The sequence below is a fragment of the Oncorhynchus mykiss genome, chromosome 17, assembly GCF_013265735.2.
Source record: "Oncorhynchus mykiss isolate Arlee chromosome 17, USDA_OmykA_1.1, whole genome shotgun sequence".
NCBI classification, from domain to species: Eukaryota; Metazoa; Chordata; class Actinopteri; order Salmoniformes; family Salmonidae; genus Oncorhynchus; species Oncorhynchus mykiss.
In genome coordinates this window covers 43795896-43811936 of record NC_048581.1, presented here as the reverse complement: position 1 = coordinate 43811936, position 16041 = coordinate 43795896, and positions in this window count along the sequence as shown.

Here is a 16041-nt window from a genome sequence, read left to right as displayed (position 1 = left end):
TTTTCTCTGCCTCTTTCTCTCTGCCTCTTTCTCTCTGCCTCTTTCTCTCTGCCTCTTTCTCCCTGCCTCTTTCTCTCTGCCTCTTTCTCTCTGCCTCTTTCTCTCTGCCTCTTTCTCTATGTCTCTTTCTCTCTGCCTCTTTCTCTCTGCCTCTTTCTCTCTGCCTCTTTCTCTCTGCCTCTTTCTCTCTGTCTCATTCTCTCTGTCTCTCTGTCTCTTTCTCTTTCTCTCTGCCTCTTTCGCTCTGCCTCTTTCTCTCTGCCTCTTTCTCTCTTTCTTTATCTCTCTGCCTCTTTCTCACTGCCTCTTTCTCTCTGTCACTTTCTCTTTCTCTCTGCCTCTTTCTCTCTGCCTCTTTCTCTCTGCCTCTTTCTCTCTGCCTCTTTCTCTCTGTCACTTTCTCCCTGCCTCTTTCTCTCTGCCTCTTTCTCTCTGCCTCTTTCTCTCTGCCTCTTTCTCTCTGCCTCTTTCTCTCTGCCTCTTTCTCCCTGCCTCTTTCTCCCTGCCTCTTTCTCTCTGCCTCTTTCTCTCTGCCTCTTTCTCTCTGTCTCTTTCTCTCTGCCTCTTTCTCTCTGCCTCTTTCTCTCTGCCTCTTTCTCTCTGCCTCTTTCTCTCTGCCTCTTTCTCTCTGCCTCTTTCTCTCTGTCTCTTTCTCTCTGTCTCTCTGTCTCTTTCTCTTTCTCTCTGCCTCTTTCGCTCTGCCTCTTTCTCTCTGCCTCTTTCTCTCTTTCTTTATCTCTCTGCCTCTTTCTCACTGTCTCTTTCTCTCTGTCACTTTCTCTTTCTCTCTGCCTCTTTCTCTCTGCCTCTTTCTCTCTGCCTCTTTCTCTCTGCCTCTTTCTCTCTGCCTCTTTCTCTCTGCCTCTTTCTCCCGGCCTCTTTCTCTCTGCCTCTTTCTCGCTGCCTCTTTCTCTCTGCCTCTTTCTCTCTGCCTCTTTCTCTCTGCCTCTTTCTCTCTGCCTCTTTCTCCCTGCCTCTTTCTCCCTGCCTCTTTCTCCCTGCCTCTTTCTCCCTGCCTCTTTCCCCCTGCCTCTTTCCGTCTGCCTCTTTCTCTCTGTCTCTCTGACTCTTTCTCTCTTTCTCTCTGACTCTTTCTCTCTGACTCTTTCGCTCTTTCTCTCTGCCTCTTTCTCTCTTTCTCTCTGCCTCTTTCTCTCTGCCTCTTTCTCTCTGCCTCTTTCTCTCTGCCTCTTTCTCTCTGCCTCTCTTCCTTTTCTCTCTGCCTCTTTCTCTCTGCCTCTTTCTCTCTGCCTCTTTCTCTCTGCCTCTTTCTCTCTGCCTCTTTCTCTCTGCCTCTTTCTCTCTGCCTCTGTCTCTCTGCCTCTGTCTCTCTTTCTCTCTGCCTCTTTCTCTCTGCCTCTTTCTCTCTGCCTCTCTGTCTCTGTCTCTTTCTCTCTGTCTCTTTCTCTCTGACTCTTTCTCTCTTTCTCTCTGCCTCTTTCTCTCTGCCTCTTTCTCTCTGTCACTTTCTCCCGGCCTCTTTCTCTCTGCCTCTTTCGCTCTGCCTCTTTCTCTCTGCCTCTTTCTCTCTTTCTTTATCTCTCTGCCTCTTTCTCACTGCCTCTTTCTCTCTGTCACTTTCTCTCTGCCTCTTTCTCTCTGCCTCTTTCTCTCTGCCTCTTTCTCTCTGCCTCTTTCTCTCTGCCTCTTTCTCTCTGTCACTTTCTCCCGGCCTCTTTCTCTCTGCCTCTTTCTCTCTGCCTCTTTCTCTCTGCCTCTTTCTCTCTGCCTCTTTCTCTCTGCCTCTTTCTCTCTGCCTCTTTCTCTCTGACTCTTTCTCCCTGCCTCTTTCTCCCTGCCTCTTTCTCCCTGCCTCTTTCTCCCTGCCTCTTTCCCCCTGCCTCTTTCCGTCTGCCTCTTTCTCTCTGACTCTTTCTCTCTTTCTCTCTGACTCTTTCTCTCTTTCTCTCTGCCTCTTTCTCTCTTTCTCTCTGCCTCTTTCTCTCTGCCTCTTTCTCTCTGCCTCTTTCTCTCTGCCTCTTTCTCTCTGCCTCTTTCGCTCTGCCTCTTTCTCTCTGCCTCTCTTCCTTTCTCTCTGCCTCTTTCTCTCTGCCTCTTTCTCTCTGCCTCTTTCTCTCTGCCTCTTTCTCTCTGCCTCTTTCTCTCTGCCTCTTTCTCTCTGCCTCTTTCTCTCTGCCTCTGTCTCTCTGTCTCTCTGTCTCTCTTTCTCTCTGCCTCTTTCTCTCTGCCTCTTTCTCTCTGCCTCTTTCTCTCTGCCTCTTTCTCTCTGCCTCTCTGTCTCTCTGCCTCTTTCTCTCTGCCTCTTTCTCTCTGCCTCTTTCTCTCTGCCTCTTTCCCCCTGCCTCTTTCCCCCTGCCTCTTTCCCTCTGCCTCTCTCTCTTTCTCTCTGCCTCTTTCTCCCTGCCTCTTTCTCCCTGCCTCTTTCTCCCTGCCTCTTTCCGTCTGCCTCTTTCTCTCTGTCTCTCTGACTTTCTCTCTTTCTCTCTGCCTCTTTCTCTCTGCCTCTTTCTCTCTGTCTCTTTCTCTCTGTCACTTCTCCTGCTCTTCTCTCTGCCTCTTTCTCTCTGCCTCTTTCTCTCTGCCTTTCTCTCTGCCTCTTTCTCTCTGCCTCTTTCTCTCTGCCTCTTTCTCTCTGCCTCTTTCTCTCTGTCCTCTTTCTCCCTGGCCTCTTTCTCTCCTGCCTCTTTCTCTCTGCCTCTTTCTCTCTGCCTCTTTCTCTCTGCCTCTTTCTCTCTGCCTCTTTCTCTCTGCCTCTTTCTCTCTGCCTCTTTCTCTCTGCCTCTTCTCTCTGCCTCTTTCTCCTGCCTCTTTCTCCTGCTCTTTCCTCTCTGCCTCTTTCGCTCTGCCTCTTTCTCTCTGCCTCTTTCTCTCTGCTCTTTCTCTCTCTCTGCTCTTTCTCTCTGCCTCTTTCTCTCTGCCTCTTTCTCTCTGCCTCTTTCTCTCTGCCTCTTTCTCTCTGCCTCTTTCTCTCTGCCTCTTTCTCTCTGCCTCTTTCTCTCTGCCTCTTTCTCTCTGCCTCTTTCTCTCTGCCTCTTCTCTCTGCCTCTTTCTCTCTGCCTCTTTCTCTCTGCCTCTTTCTCTCTGCCTCTTTCTCTCTGCCTCTTTCTCTCTGCCTCTCTGTCTCTCTGCCTCTTTCTCTCTGCCTCTTTCTCTCTGCCTCTTTCTCTCTGCCTCTTTCCCCCTGCCTCTTTCCCCCTGCCTCTTTCCCTCTGCCTCTCTCTCTTTCTCTCTGCCTCTTTCTCCCTGCCTCTTTCTCCCTGCCTCTTTCTCCCTGCCTCTTTCCGTCTGCCTCTTTCTCTCTGTCTCTCTGACTTTCTCTCTTTCTCTCTGCCTCTTTCTCTCTGCCTCTTTCTCTCTGTCTCTTTCTCTCTGTCACTTTCTCCCTGCCTCTTTCTCTCTGCCTCTTTCTCTCTGCCTCTTTCTCTCTGCCTCTTTCTCTCTGCCTCTTTCTCTCTGCCTCTTTCTCTCTGCCTCTTTCTCTCTGCCTCTTTCTCTCTGCCTCTTTCTCCCTGCCTCTTTCTCCCTGCCTCTTTCTCTCTGCCTCTTTCTCTCTGCCTCTTTCTCTCTGTCTCTTTCTCTCTGCCTCTTTCTCTCTGCCTCTTTCTCTCTGCCTCTTTCTCTCTGTCTCTTTCTCTCTGTCTCTCTGTCTCTTTCTCTTTCTCTCTGCCTCTTTCGCTCTGCCTCTTTCTCTCTGCCTCTTTCTCTCTTTCTTTATCTCTCTGCCTCTTTCTCACTGTCTCTTTCTCTCTGTCACTTTCTCTTTCTCTCTGCCTCTTTCTCTCTGCCTCTTTCTCTCTGCCTCTTTCTCTCTGCCTCTTTCTCTCTGCCTCTTTCTCCCGGCCTCTTTCTCTCTGCCTCTTTCTCGCTGCCTCTTTCTCTTTGCCTCTTTCTCTCTGCCTCTTTCTCTCTGCCTCTTTCTCTCTGCCTCTTTCTCTCTGCCTCTTTCTCTCTGCCTCTTTCTCCCTGCCTCTTTCTCCCTGCCTCTTTCTCCCTGCCTCTTTCTCCCTGCCTCTTTCCGTCTGCCTCTTTCCGTCTGCCTCTTTCTCTCTGTCTCTCTGACTCTTTCTCTCTTTCTCTCTGCCTCTTTCTCTCTGCCTCTGTCTCTCTGCCTCTGTCTCTCTTTCTCTCTGCCTCTTTCTCTCTGCATCTTTCTCTCTGCCTCTCTGTCTCTGTCTCTTTCTCTCTGTCTCTTTCTCTCTGACTCTTTCTCTCTTTCTCTCTGCCTCTTTCTCTCTGCCTCTTTCTCTCTGTCTCTTTCTCTTTCTCTCTGCCTCTTTCGCTCTGCCTCTTTCTCTCTGCCTCTTTCTCTCTTTCTTTATCTCTCTGCCTCTTTCTCACTGTCTCTTTCTCTCTGTCACTTTCTCTTTCTCTCTGCCTCTTTCTCTCTGCCTCTTTCTCTCTGCCTCTTTCTCTCTGCCTCTTTCTCTCTGCCTCTTTCTCTCTGCCTCTTTCTCCCGGCCTCTTTCTCTCTGCCTCTTTCTCGCTGCCTCTTTCTCTCTGCCTCTTTCTCTCTGCCTCTTTCTCTCTGCCTCTTTCTCTCTGCCTCTTTCTCGCTGCCTCTTTCTCTCTGCCTCTTTCTCTCTGCCTCTTTCTCTCTGCCTCTTTCTCTCTGCCTCTTTCTCTCTGCCTCTTTCTCTCTCTTTCTGTCTCTCTCTCTCTTTCTCTCTGCCTCTTTCTCTCTGTCTCTTTCTCTTTCTCTCTTTCTCTTTCTCTCTGACTCTTTCTCTCTTTCTCTCTGTCACTTTCTCTCTGCCTCTTTCTCTCTGTCTCTTTCTCTCTGCCTCTTTCTCTCTGCCTCTTTCTCTCTGCCTCTTTCTCTCTTTCTTTATCGCTCTATCTCTCTGCCTCTTTCGCTCTGCCTCTTTCGCTCTGCCTCTTTCTCTCTGCCTCTTTCTCTCTGCCTCTTTCTCTCTGCCTCTTTCTCTCTGCCTCTTTCTCTCTGCCTCTTTCTCTCTGCCTCTTTCTCTCTGCCTCTTTCTCTCTGCCTCTTTCTCTCTGCCTCTTTCTCCCTGCCTCTTTCTCCCTGCCTCTTTCCCCCTGCCTCTTTCCGTCTGTCTCTTTCTCTCTGTCTCTCTGCCTCTTTCTCCCTGCCTCTTTCTCCCTGCCTCTTTCTCCCGGCCTCTTTCTCCCGGCCTCTTTCTCTCTGCCTCTTTCTCTCTGCCTCTTTCTCTCTGCCTCTTTCTCTCTGCCTCTTTCTCTCTGCCTCTTTCTCTCTGCCTCTTTCTCTCTGCCTCTTTCTCTCTGCCTCTTTCTCCCTGCCTCTTTCTCCCTGCCTCTTTCCCCCTGCCTCTTTCCGTCTGTCTCTTTCTCTCTGTCTCTCTGCCTCTTTCTCCCTGCCTCTTTCTCCCTGCCTCTTTCTCCCGGCCTCTTTCTCCCGGCCTCTTTCTCTCTGCCTCTTTCTCTCTGCCTCTTTCTCTCTGTCTCTTTCTCTCTGTCTCTTTCTCTCTGCCTCTTTCTCTCTGCCTCTTTCTCTCTGCCTCTTTCTCTCTGCCTCTTTCTCTCTGCCTCTTTCTCTCTGCCTCTTTCTCCCTGCCTCTTTCTCCCTGCCTCTTTCTCCCTGCCTCTTTCCCCCTGCCTCTTTCTCTCTGTCTCTTTCTCTCTGCCTCTTTCTCTCTGCCTCTTTCTCTCTGCCTCTTTCTCTCTGCCTCTTTCTCTCTGCCTCTTTCTCTCTGTCTCTCTGTCTCTTTCTCTCTGTCTCTTTCTCTCTGACTCTTTCTCTCTTTCTCTCTGTCACTTTCTCCCTGCCTCTTTCTCTCTGCCTCTTTCTCTCTGCCTCTTTTTCTCTGCCTCTTTCTCTCTGCCTCTTTCTCTCTGCCTCTTTCTCTCTGCCTCTTTCTCCCTGCCTCTTTCTCTCTGCCTCTTTCTCTCTGCCTCTTTCTCTCTGCCTCTTTCTCTATGTCTCTTTCTCTCTGCCTCTTTCTCTCTGCCTCTTTCTCTCTGCCTCTTTCTCTCTGCCTCTTTCTCTCTGTCTCATTCTCTCTGTCTCTCTGTCTCTTTCTCTTTCTCTCTGCCTCTTTCGCTCTGCCTCTTTCTCTCTGCCTCTTTCTCTCTTTCTTTATCTCTCTGCCTCTTTCTCACTGCCTCTTTCTCTCTGTCACTTTCTCTTTCTCTCTGCCTCTTTCTCTCTGCCTCTTTCTCTCTGCCTCTTTCTCTCTGCCTCTTTCTCTCTGTCACTTTCTCCCTGCCTCTTTCTCTCTGCCTCTTTCTCTCTGCCTCTTTCTCTCTGCCTCTTTCTCTCTGCCTCTTTCTCTCTGCCTCTTTCTCCCTGCCTCTTTCTCCCTGCCTCTTTCTCTCTGCCTCTTTCTCTCTGCCTCTTTCTCTCTGTCTCTTTCTCTCTGCCTCTTTCTCTCTGCCTCTTTCTCTCTGCCTCTTTCTCTCTGCCTCTTTCTCTCTGCCTCTTTCTCTCTGCCTCTTTCTCTCTGTCTCTTTCTCTCTGTCTCTCTGTCTCTTTCTCTTTCTCTCTGCCTCTTTCGCTCTGCCTCTTTCTCTCTGCCTCTTTCTCTCTTTCTTTATCTCTCTGCCTCTTTCTCACTGTCTCTTTCTCTCTGTCACTTTCTCTTTCTCTCTGCCTCTTTCTCTCTGCCTCTTTCTCTCTGCCTCTTTCTCTCTGCCTCTTTCTCTCTGCCTCTTTCTCTCTGCCTCTTTCTCCCGGCCTCTTTCTCTCTGCCTCTTTCTCGCTGCCTCTTTCTCTCTGCCTCTTTCTCTCTGCCTCTTTCTCTCTGCCTCTTTCTCTCTGCCTCTTTCTCCCTGCCTCTTTCTCCCTGCCTCTTTCTCCCTGCCTCTTTCTCCCTGCCTCTTTCCCCCTGCCTCTTTCCGTCTGCCTCTTTCTCTCTGTCTCTCTGACTCTTTCTCTCTTTCTCTCTGACTCTTTCTCTCTGACTCTTTCGCTCTTTCTCTCTGCCTCTTTCTCTCTTTCTCTCTGCCTCTTTCTCTCTGCCTCTTTCTCTCTGCCTCTTTCTCTCTGCCTCTTTCTCTCTGCCTCTCTTCCTTTTCTCTCTGCCTCTTTCTCTCTGCCTCTTTCTCTCTGCCTCTTTCTCTCTGCCTCTTTCTCTCTGCCTCTTTCTCTCTGCCTCTTTCTCTCTGCCTCTGTCTCTCTGCCTCTGTCTCTCTTTCTCTCTGCCTCTTTCTCTCTGCCTCTTTCTCTCTGCCTCTCTGTCTCTGTCTCTTTCTCTCTGTCTCTTTCTCTCTGACTCTTTCTCTCTTTCTCTCTGCCTCTTTCTCTCTGCCTCTTTCTCTCTGTCACTTTCTCCCGGCCTCTTTCTCTCTGCCTCTTTCGCTCTGCCTCTTTCTCTCTGCCTCTTTCTCTCTTTCTTTATCTCTCTGCCTCTTTCTCACTGCCTCTTTCTCTCTGTCACTTTCTCTCTGCCTCTTTCTCTCTGCCTCTTTCTCTCTGCCTCTTTCTCTCTGCCTCTTTCTCTCTGCCTCTTTCTCTCTGTCACTTTCTCCCGGCCTCTTTCTCTCTGCCTCTTTCTCTCTGCCTCTTTCTCTCTGCCTCTTTCTCTCTGCCTCTTTCTCTCTGCCTCTTTCTCTCTGCCTCTTTCTCTCTGACTCTTTCTCCCTGCCTCTTTCTCCCTGCCTCTTTCTCCCTGCCTCTTTCTCCCTGCCTCTTTCCCCCTGCCTCTTTCCGTCTGCCTCTTTCTCTCTGACTCTTTCTCTCTTTCTCTCTGACTCTTTCTCTCTTTCTCTCTGCCTCTTTCTCTCTTTCTCTCTGCCTCTTTCTCTCTGCCTCTTTCTCTCTGCCTCTTTCTCTCTGCCTCTTTCTCTCTGCCTCTTTCGCTCTGCCTCTTTCTCTCTGCCTCTCTTCCTTTTCTCTCTGCCTCTTTCTCTCTGCCTCTTTCTCTCTGCCTCTTTCTCTCTGCCTCTTTCTCTCTGCCTCTTTCTCTCTGCCTCTTTCTCTCTGCCTCTTTCTCTCTGCCTCTGTCTCTCTGTCTCTCTGTCTCTCTTTCTCTCTGCCTCTTTCTCTCTGCCTCTTTCTCTCTGCCTCTTTCTCTCTGCCTCTTTCTCTCTGCCTCTCTGTCTCTCTGCCTCTTTCTCTCTGCCTCTTTCTCTCTGCCTCTTTCTCTCTGCCTCTTTCCCCCTGCCTCTTTCCCCCTGCCTCTTTCCCTCTGCCTCTCTCTCTTTCTCTCTGCCTCTTTCTCCCTGCCTCTTTCTCCCTGCCTCTTTCTCCCTGCCTCTTTCCGTCTGCCTCTTTCTCTCTGTCTCTCTGACTTTCTCTCTTTCTCTCTGCCTCTTTCTCTCTGCCTCTTTCTCTCTGTCTCTTTCTCTCTGTCACTTTCTCCCTGCCTCTTTCTCTCTGCCTCTTTCTCTCTGCCTCTTTCTCTCTGCCTCTTTCTCTCTGCCTCTTTCTCTCTGCCTCTTTCTCTCTGCCTCTTTCTCTCTGCCTCTTTCTCTCTGCCTCTTTCTCCCTGCCTCTTTCTCCCTGCCTCTTTCTCTCTGCCTCTTTCTCTCTGCCTCTTTCTCTCTGTCTCTTTCTCTCTGCCTCTTTCTCTCTGCCTCTTTCTCTCTGCCTCTTTCTCTCTGTCTCTTTCTCTCTGTCTCTCTGTCTCTTTCTCTTTCTCTCTGCCTCTTTCTCACTGTCTCTTTCTCTCTGTCACTTTCTCTTTCTCTCTGCCTCTTTCTCTCTGCCTCTTTCTCTCTGCCTCTTTCTCTCTGCCTCTTTCTCTCTGCCTCTTTCTCCCGGCCTCTTTCTCTCTGCCTCTTTCTCGCTGCCTCTTTCTCTCTGCCTCTTTCTCTCTGCCTCTTTCTCTCTGCCTCTTTCTCTCTGCCTCTTTCTCTCTGCCTCTTTCTCTCTGCCTCTTTCTCCCTGCCTCTTTCTCCCTGCCTCTTTCTCCCTGCCTCTTTCTCCCTGCCTCTTTCCGTCTGCCTCTTTCCGTCTGCCTCTTTCTCTCTGTCTCTCTGACTCTTTCTCTCTTTCTCTCTGCCTCTTTCTCTCTGCCTCTGTCTCTCTGCCTCTGTCTCTCTTTCTCTCTGCCTCTTTCTCTCTGCATCTTTCTCTCTGCCTCTCTGTCTCTGTCTCTTTCTCTCTGTCTCTTTCTCTCTGACTCTTTCTCTCTTTCTCTCTGCCTCTTTCTCTCTGCCTCTTTCTCTCTGTCACTTTCTCCCGGCCTCTTTCTCTCTGCCTCTTTCGCTCTGCCTCTTTCTCTCTTTCTTTATCTCTCTGCCTCTTTCTCACTGCCTCTTTCTCTCTGTCACTTTCTCTTTCTCTCTGCCTCTTTCTCTCTGCCTCTTTCTCTCTGCCTCTTTCTCTCTGCCTCTTTCTCTCTGCCTGTTTCTCTCTGCCTCTTTCTCTCTGTCACTTTCTCTCGGCCTCTTTCTCTCTGCCTCTTTCTCTCTGCCTCTTTCTCTCTGCCTCTTTCTCTCTGCCTCTTTCTCTCTGCCTCTTTCTCTCTGACTCTTTCTCCCTGCCTCTTTCTCCCTGCCTCTTTCTCCCTGCCTCTTTCCCCCTGCCTCTTTCCGTCTGCCTCTTTCTCTCTGACTCTTTCTCTCTTTCTCTCTGACTCTTTCTCTCTTTCTCTCTGCCTCTTTCTCTCTTTCTCTCTGCCTCTTTCTCTCTTTCTCTCTGCCTCTTTCTCTCTGCCTCTTTCTCTCTGCCTCTTTCTCTCTGCCTCTTTCTCTCTGCCTCTTTCGCTCTGCCTCTTTCTCTCTGCCTCTCTTCCTTTTCTCTCTGCCTCTTTCTCTCTGCCTCTTTCTCTCTGCCTCTTTCTCTCTGCCTCTTTCTCTCTGCCTCTGTCTCTCTGTCTCTCTTTCTCTCTGCCTCTTTCTCCCTGCCTCTTTCTCTCTGCCTCTTTCTCTCTGCCTCTTTCTCTCTGCCTCTCTGTCTCTCTGCCTCTTTCTCTCTGCCTCTTTCTCTCTGCCTCTTTCTCTCTGCCTCTTTCTCTCTGCCTCTTTCTCTCTGCCTCTTTCCCCCTGCCTCTTTCCCCCTGCCTCTTTCCCTCTGCCTCTCTCTCTTTCTCTCTGCCTCTTTCTCCCTGCCTCTTTCTCCCTGCCTCTTTCTCCCTGCCTCTTTCCGTCTGCCTCTTTCTCTCTGTCTCTCTGACTTTCTCTCTTTCTCTCTGCATCTTTCTCTCTGCCTCTTTCTCTCTGTCTCTTTCTCTCTGACTCTTTCTCTCTTTCTCTCTGTCACTTTCTCCCTGCCTCTTTCTCTCTGCCTCTTTCTCTCTGCCTCTTTCTCTCTGCCTCTTTCTCTCTGCCTCTTTCTCTCTGCCTCTTTCTCTCTGCCTCTTTCTCTCTGCCTCTTTCTCCCTGCCTCTTTCTCCCTGCCTCTTTCTCTCTGCCTCTTCCTCTCTGCCTCTTTCTCTCTGCCTCTTTCTCTCTGTCTCTTTCTCTCTGCCTCTTTCTCTCTGCCTCTTTCTCTCTGCCTCTTTCTCTCTGCCTCTTTCTCTCTGCCTCTTTCTCTCTGCCTCTTTCTCTCTGCCTCTTTCTCTCTGCCTCTTTCTCTCTGTCTCTTTCTCTCTGTCTCTCTGTCTCTTTCTCTTTCTCTCTGCCTCTTTCGCTCTGCCTCTTTCTCTCTGCCTCTTTCTCTCTTTCTTTATCTCTCTGCCTCTTTCTCACTGTCTCTTTCTCTCTGTCACTTTCTCTTTCTCTCTGCCTCTTTCTCTCTGCCTCTTTCTCTCTGCCTCTTTCTCTCTGCCTCTTTCTCCCGGCCTCTTTCTCTCTGCCTCTTTCTCGCTGCCTCTTTCTCTCTGCCTCTTTCTCTCTGCCTCTTTCTCTCTGCCTCTTTCTCTCTGCCTCTTTCTCTCTGCCTCTTTCTCTCTGCCTCTTTCTCCCTGCCTCTTTCTCCCTGCCTCTTTCTCCCTGCCTCTTTCTCCCTGCCTCTTTCCCCCTGCCTCTTTCCGTCTGCCTCTTTCTCTCTGTCTCTCTGACTCTTTCTCTCTTTCTCCCTGCCTCTTTCCCCCTGCCTCTTTCCGTCTGCCTCTTTCTCTCTGTCTCTCTGACTCTTTCTCTCTTTCTCTCTGACTCTTTCTCTCTTTCTCTCTGCCTCTTTCTCTCTTTCTCTCTGCCTCTTTCTCTCTGCCTCTTTCTCTCTGCCTCTTTCTCTCTGCCTCTTTCTCTCTGCCTCTCTTCCTTTTCTCTCTGCCTCTTTCTCTCTGCCTCTTTCTCTCTGCCTCTTTCTCTCTGCCTCTTTCTCTCTGCCTCTTTCTCTCTGCCTCTGTCTCTCTGCCTCTGTCTCTCTTTCTCTCTGCCTCTTTCTCTCTGCCTCTTTCTCTCTGCCTCTTTCTCTCTGCCTCTTTCTCCCTGCCTCTTTCTCCCTGCCTCTTTCTCTCTGCCTCTTTCTCTCTGCCTCTTTCTCTCTGCCTCTTTCTCTCTGCCTCTTTCTCTCTGCCTCTTTCTCTCTGCCTCTTTCTCTCTGTCTCTTTCTCTCTGTCTCTCTGTCTCTTTCTCTTTCTCTCTGCCTCTTTCGCTCTGCCTCTTTCTCTCTGCCTCTTTCTCTCTTTCTTTATCTCTCTGCCTCTTTCTCACTGTCTCTTTCTCTCTGTCACTTTCTCTTTCTCTCTGCCTCTTTCTCTCTGCCTCTTTCTCTCTGCCTCTTTCTCTCTGCCTCTTTCTCTCTGCCTCTTTCTCCCGGCCTCTTTCTCTCTGCCTCTTTCTCGCTGCCTCTTTCTCTCTGCCTCTTTCTCTCTGCCTCTTTCTCTCTGCCTCTTTCTCTCTGCCTCTTTCTCTCTGCCTCTTTCTCTCTGCCTCTTTCTCCCTGCCTCTTTCTCCCTGCCTCTTTCTCCCTGCCTCTTTCTCCCTGCCTCTTTCCCCCTGCCTCTTTCCGTCTGCCTCTTTCTCTCTGTCTCTCTGACTCTTTCTCTCTTTCTCTCTGACTCTTTCTCTCTTTCTCTCTGCCTCTTTCTCTCTTTCTCTCTGCCTCTTTCTCTCTGCCTCTTTCTCTCTGCCTCTTTCTCTCTGCCTCTTTCTCTCTGCCTCTCTGCCTCTTTCTCTCTGCCTCTTTCTCTCTGCCTCTTTCTCTCTGCCTCTTTCTCTCTGCCTCTTTCTCTCTGCCTCTGTCTCTCTGCCTCTGTCTCTCTTTCTCTCTGCCTCTTTCTCTCTGCCTCTTTCTCTCTGCCTCTCTGTCTCTGTCTCTTTCTCTCTGTCTCTTTCTCTCTGACTCTTTCTCTCTTTCTCTCTGCCTCTTTCTCTCTGCCTCTTTCTCTCTGTCACTTTCTCCCGGCCTCTTTCTCTCTGCCTCTTTCGCTCTGCCTCTTTCTCTCTGCCTCTTTCTCTCTTTCTTTATCTCTCTGCCTCTTTCTCACTGCCTCTTTCTCTCTGTCACTTTCTCTTTCTCTCTGCCTCTTTCTCTCTGCCTCTTTCTCTCTGCCTCTTTCTCTCTGCCTCTTTCTCTCTGCCTCTTTCTCTCTGCCTCTTTCTCTCTGCCTCTTTCTCTCTGCCTCTTTCTCTCTGTCACTTTCTCCCGGCCTCTTTCTCTCTGCCTCTTTCGCTCTGCCTCTTTCTCTCTGCCTCTTTCTCTCTTTCTTTATCTCTCTGCCTCTTTCTCACTGCCTCTTTCTCTCTGTCACTTTCTCTTTCTCTCTGCCTCTTTCTCTCTGCCTCTTTCTCTCTGCCTCTTTCTCTCTGCCTCTTTCTCTCTGCCTCTTTCTCTCTGTCACTTTCTCCCGGCCTCTTTCTCTCTGCCTCTTTCTCTCTGCCTCTTTCTCTCTGCCTCTCTCTCTCTGCCTCTTTCTCTCTGCCTCTTTCTCTCTGACTCTTTCTCCCTGCCTCTTTCTCCCTGCCTCTTTCTCCCTGCCTCTTTCCCCCTGCCTCTTTCCGTCTGCCTCTTTCTCTCTGACTCTTTCTCTCTTTCTCTCTGACTCTTTCTCTCTTTCTCTCTGCCTCTTTCTCTCTGCCTCTTTCTCTCTGCCTCTCTTCCTTTTCTCTCTGCCTCTTTCTCTCTGCCTCTTTCTCTCTGCCTCTTTCTCTCTGCCTCTTTCTCTCTGCCTCTTTCTCTCTGCCTCTTTCTCTCTGCCTCTTTCTCTCTGCCTCTGTCTCTCTGTCTCTCTGTCTCTCTTTCTCTCTGCCTCTTTCTCTCTGCCTCTTTCTCTCTGCCTCTTTCTCTCTGCCTCTTTCTCTCTGCCTCTCTGTCTCTCTGTCTCTTTCTCTCTGTCTCTTTCTCTCTGCCTCTTTCTCTCTGTCACTTTCTCCCGGCCTCTTTCTCTCTGCCTCTTTCTCTCTGCCTCTTTCTCTCTGCCTCTTTCTCTCTGACTCTTTCTCTCTGCCTCTTTCTCTCTGCCTCTTTCTCTCTGTCACTTTCTCCCGTTCTCTTTCTCTCGGCCTCTTTCTCTCTGCCTCTTTCTCTCTGCCTCTTTCTCTCTGCCTCTTTTTCTCTGCCTCTTTCTCTCTCTCTTTATCGCTCTATCTCTCTGCCTCTTTCTCACTGCCTCTTTCTCTCTGTCACTTTCTCTTTGTCTCTGCCTCTTTCTCTCTGCCTCTTTCTCTCTGCCTCTTTCTCTCTGCCTCTTTCTCTCTGCCTCTTTCTCTCTGTCACTTTCTCCCGGCCTCTTTCTCTCTGCCTCTTTCTCTCTGCCTCTTTCTCTCTGCCTCTTTCTCTCTGCCTCTTTCTCTCTGCCTCTTTCTCTCTGCCTCTTTCTCTCTGCCTCTTTCTCTCTGCCTCTTTCCCCCTGCATCTTTCCCCCTGCCTCTTTCCCTCTGCCTCTCTCTCTTTCTCTCTGCCTCTTTCTCCCTGCCTCTTTCTCCCTGCCTCTTTCTCCCTGCCTCTTTCCGTCTGCCTCTTTCTCTCTGTCTCTCTGACTTTCTCTCTTTCTCTCTGCCTCTTTCTCTCTGCCTCTTTCTCTCTGCCTCTTTCTCTCTGACTCTTTCTCCCTGCCTCTTTCTCCCTGCCTCTTTCTCCCTGCCTCTTTCCCCCTGCCTCTTTCCGTCTGCCTCTTTCTCTCTGACTCTTTCTCTCTTTCTCTCTGACTCTTTCTCTCTTTCTCTCTGCCTCTTTCTCTCTTTCTCTCTGCCTCTTTCTCTCTTTCTCTCTGCCTCTTTCTCTCTGCCTCTTTCTCTCTGCCTCTTTCTCTCTGCCTCTTTCGCTCTGCCTCTTTCTCTCTGCCTCTCTTCCTTTTCTCTCTGCCTCTTTCTCTCTGCCTCTTTCTCTCTGCCTCTTTCTCTCTGCCTCTTTCTCTCTGCCTCTTTCTCTCTGCCTCTTTCTCTCTGCCTCTTTCTCTCTGCCTCTCTGTCTCTCTGTCTCTTTCTCTCTGTCTCTTTCTCTCTGACTCTTTCTCTCTTTCTCTCTGCCTCTTTCTCTCTGCCTCTTTCTCTCTGCCTCTTTCTCTCTGTCACTTTCTCCCGGCCTCTTTCTCTCTGCCTCTTTCTCTCTGCCTCTTTCTCTCTGCCTCTTTCTCTCTGACTCTTTCTCTCTTTCTCTCTTTCTCTCTGCCTCTTTCTCTCTGCCTCTTTCTCTCTGTCACTTTCTCCCGGCCTCTTTCTCTCGGCCTCTTTCTCTCTGCCTCTTTCTCTCTGCCTCTTTTTCTCTGCCTCTTTCTCTCTTTCTTTATCGCTCTATCTCTCTGCCTCTTTCTCACTGCCTCTTTCTCTCTGTCACTTTCTCTTTCTCTCTGCCTCTTTCTCTCTGCCTCTTTCTCTCTGTCACTTTCTCCCGGCCTCTTTCTCTCTGCCTCTTTCTCTCTGCCTCTTTCTCTCTGCCTCTTTCTCTCTGCCTCTTTCTCTCTGCCTCTTTCCCCCTGCCTCTTTCCCCCTGCCTCTTTCCCTCTGCCTCTCTCTCTTTCTCTCTGCCTCTTTCTCCCTGCCTCTTTCTCCCTGCCTCTTTCTCCCTGCCTCTTTCTCCCTGCCTCTTTCCGTCTGCCTCTTTCTCTCTGTCTCTCTGACTTTCTCTCTTTCTCTCTGCCTCTTTCTCTCTGCCTCTTTCTCTCTGCCTATTTCTCTCTGACTCTTTCTCCCTGCCTCTTTCTCCCTGCCTCTTTCTCCCTGCCTCTTTCCCCCTGCCTCTTTCCGTCTGCCTCTTTCTCTCTGACTCTTTCTCTCTTTCTCTCTGACTCTTTCTCTCTTTCTCTCTGCCTCTTTCTCTCTTTCTCTCTGCCTCTTTCTCTCTTTCTCTCTGCCTCTTTCTCTCTGCCTCTTTCTCTCTGCCTCTTTCTCTCTGCCTCTTTCGCTCTGCCTCTTTCTCTCTGCCTCTCTTCCTTTTCTCTCTGCCTCTTTCTCTCTGCCTCTTTCTCTCTGCCTCTTTCTCTCTGCCTCTTTCTCTCTGCCTCTTTCTCTCTGCCTCTCTGTCTCTCTGTCTCTTTCTCTCTGTCTCTTTCTCTCTGACTCTTTCTCTTTCTCTCTGTCACTTTCTCCCGGCCTCTTTCTCTCGGCCTCTTTCTCTCTGCCTCTTTCTCTCTGCCTCTTTTTCTCTGCCTCTTTCTCTCTTTCTTTATCGCTCTATCTCTCTGCCTCTTTCTCACTGCCTCTTTCTCTCTGTCACTTTCTCTTTCTCTCTGCCTCTTTCTCTCTGCCTCTTTCTCTCTGCCTCTTTCTCTCTGTCACTTTCTCCCGGCCTCTTTCTCTCTGCCTCTTTCTCTCTGCCTCTTTCTCTCTGCCTCTTTCTCTCTGCCTCTTTCTCTCTGCCTCTTTCTCTCTGCCTCTTTCTCTCTGCCTCTTTCCCCCTGCCTCTTTCCCCCTGCCTCTTTCCCTCTGCCTCTCTCTCTTTCTCTCTGCCTCTTTCTCCCTGCCTCTTTCTCCCTGCCTCTTTCTCCCTGCCTCTTTCCGTCTGCCTCTTTCTCTCTGTCTCTCTGAGTTTCTCTCTTTCTCTCTGCCTCTTTCTCTCTGCCTCTTTCTCTCTGCCTCTTTCTCTCTGCCTCTTTCTCTCTGTCTCTCTTCCTTTTCTCTCTGCCTCTTTCTCTCTGCCTCTTTCTCTCTGTCTCTTCCTCTCTGACTCTTTCTCTCTTTCTCCCTGCCTCTTTCTCTCTGCCTCTTTCTCTCTGCCTCTTTCTCTCTGCCTCTTTCTCTCTGCCTCTTTCTCTCTGCCTCTTTCTCTCTGCCTCTTTCTCTCTGCCTCTTTCTCTCTGCCTCTTTCTCTCTGTCTCTTTCTCTCTGCCACTTTCTCCCTGCCACTTTCTCTCTGCCTCTTTCTCTCTGCCTCTTTCTCTCTGCCTCTTTCTG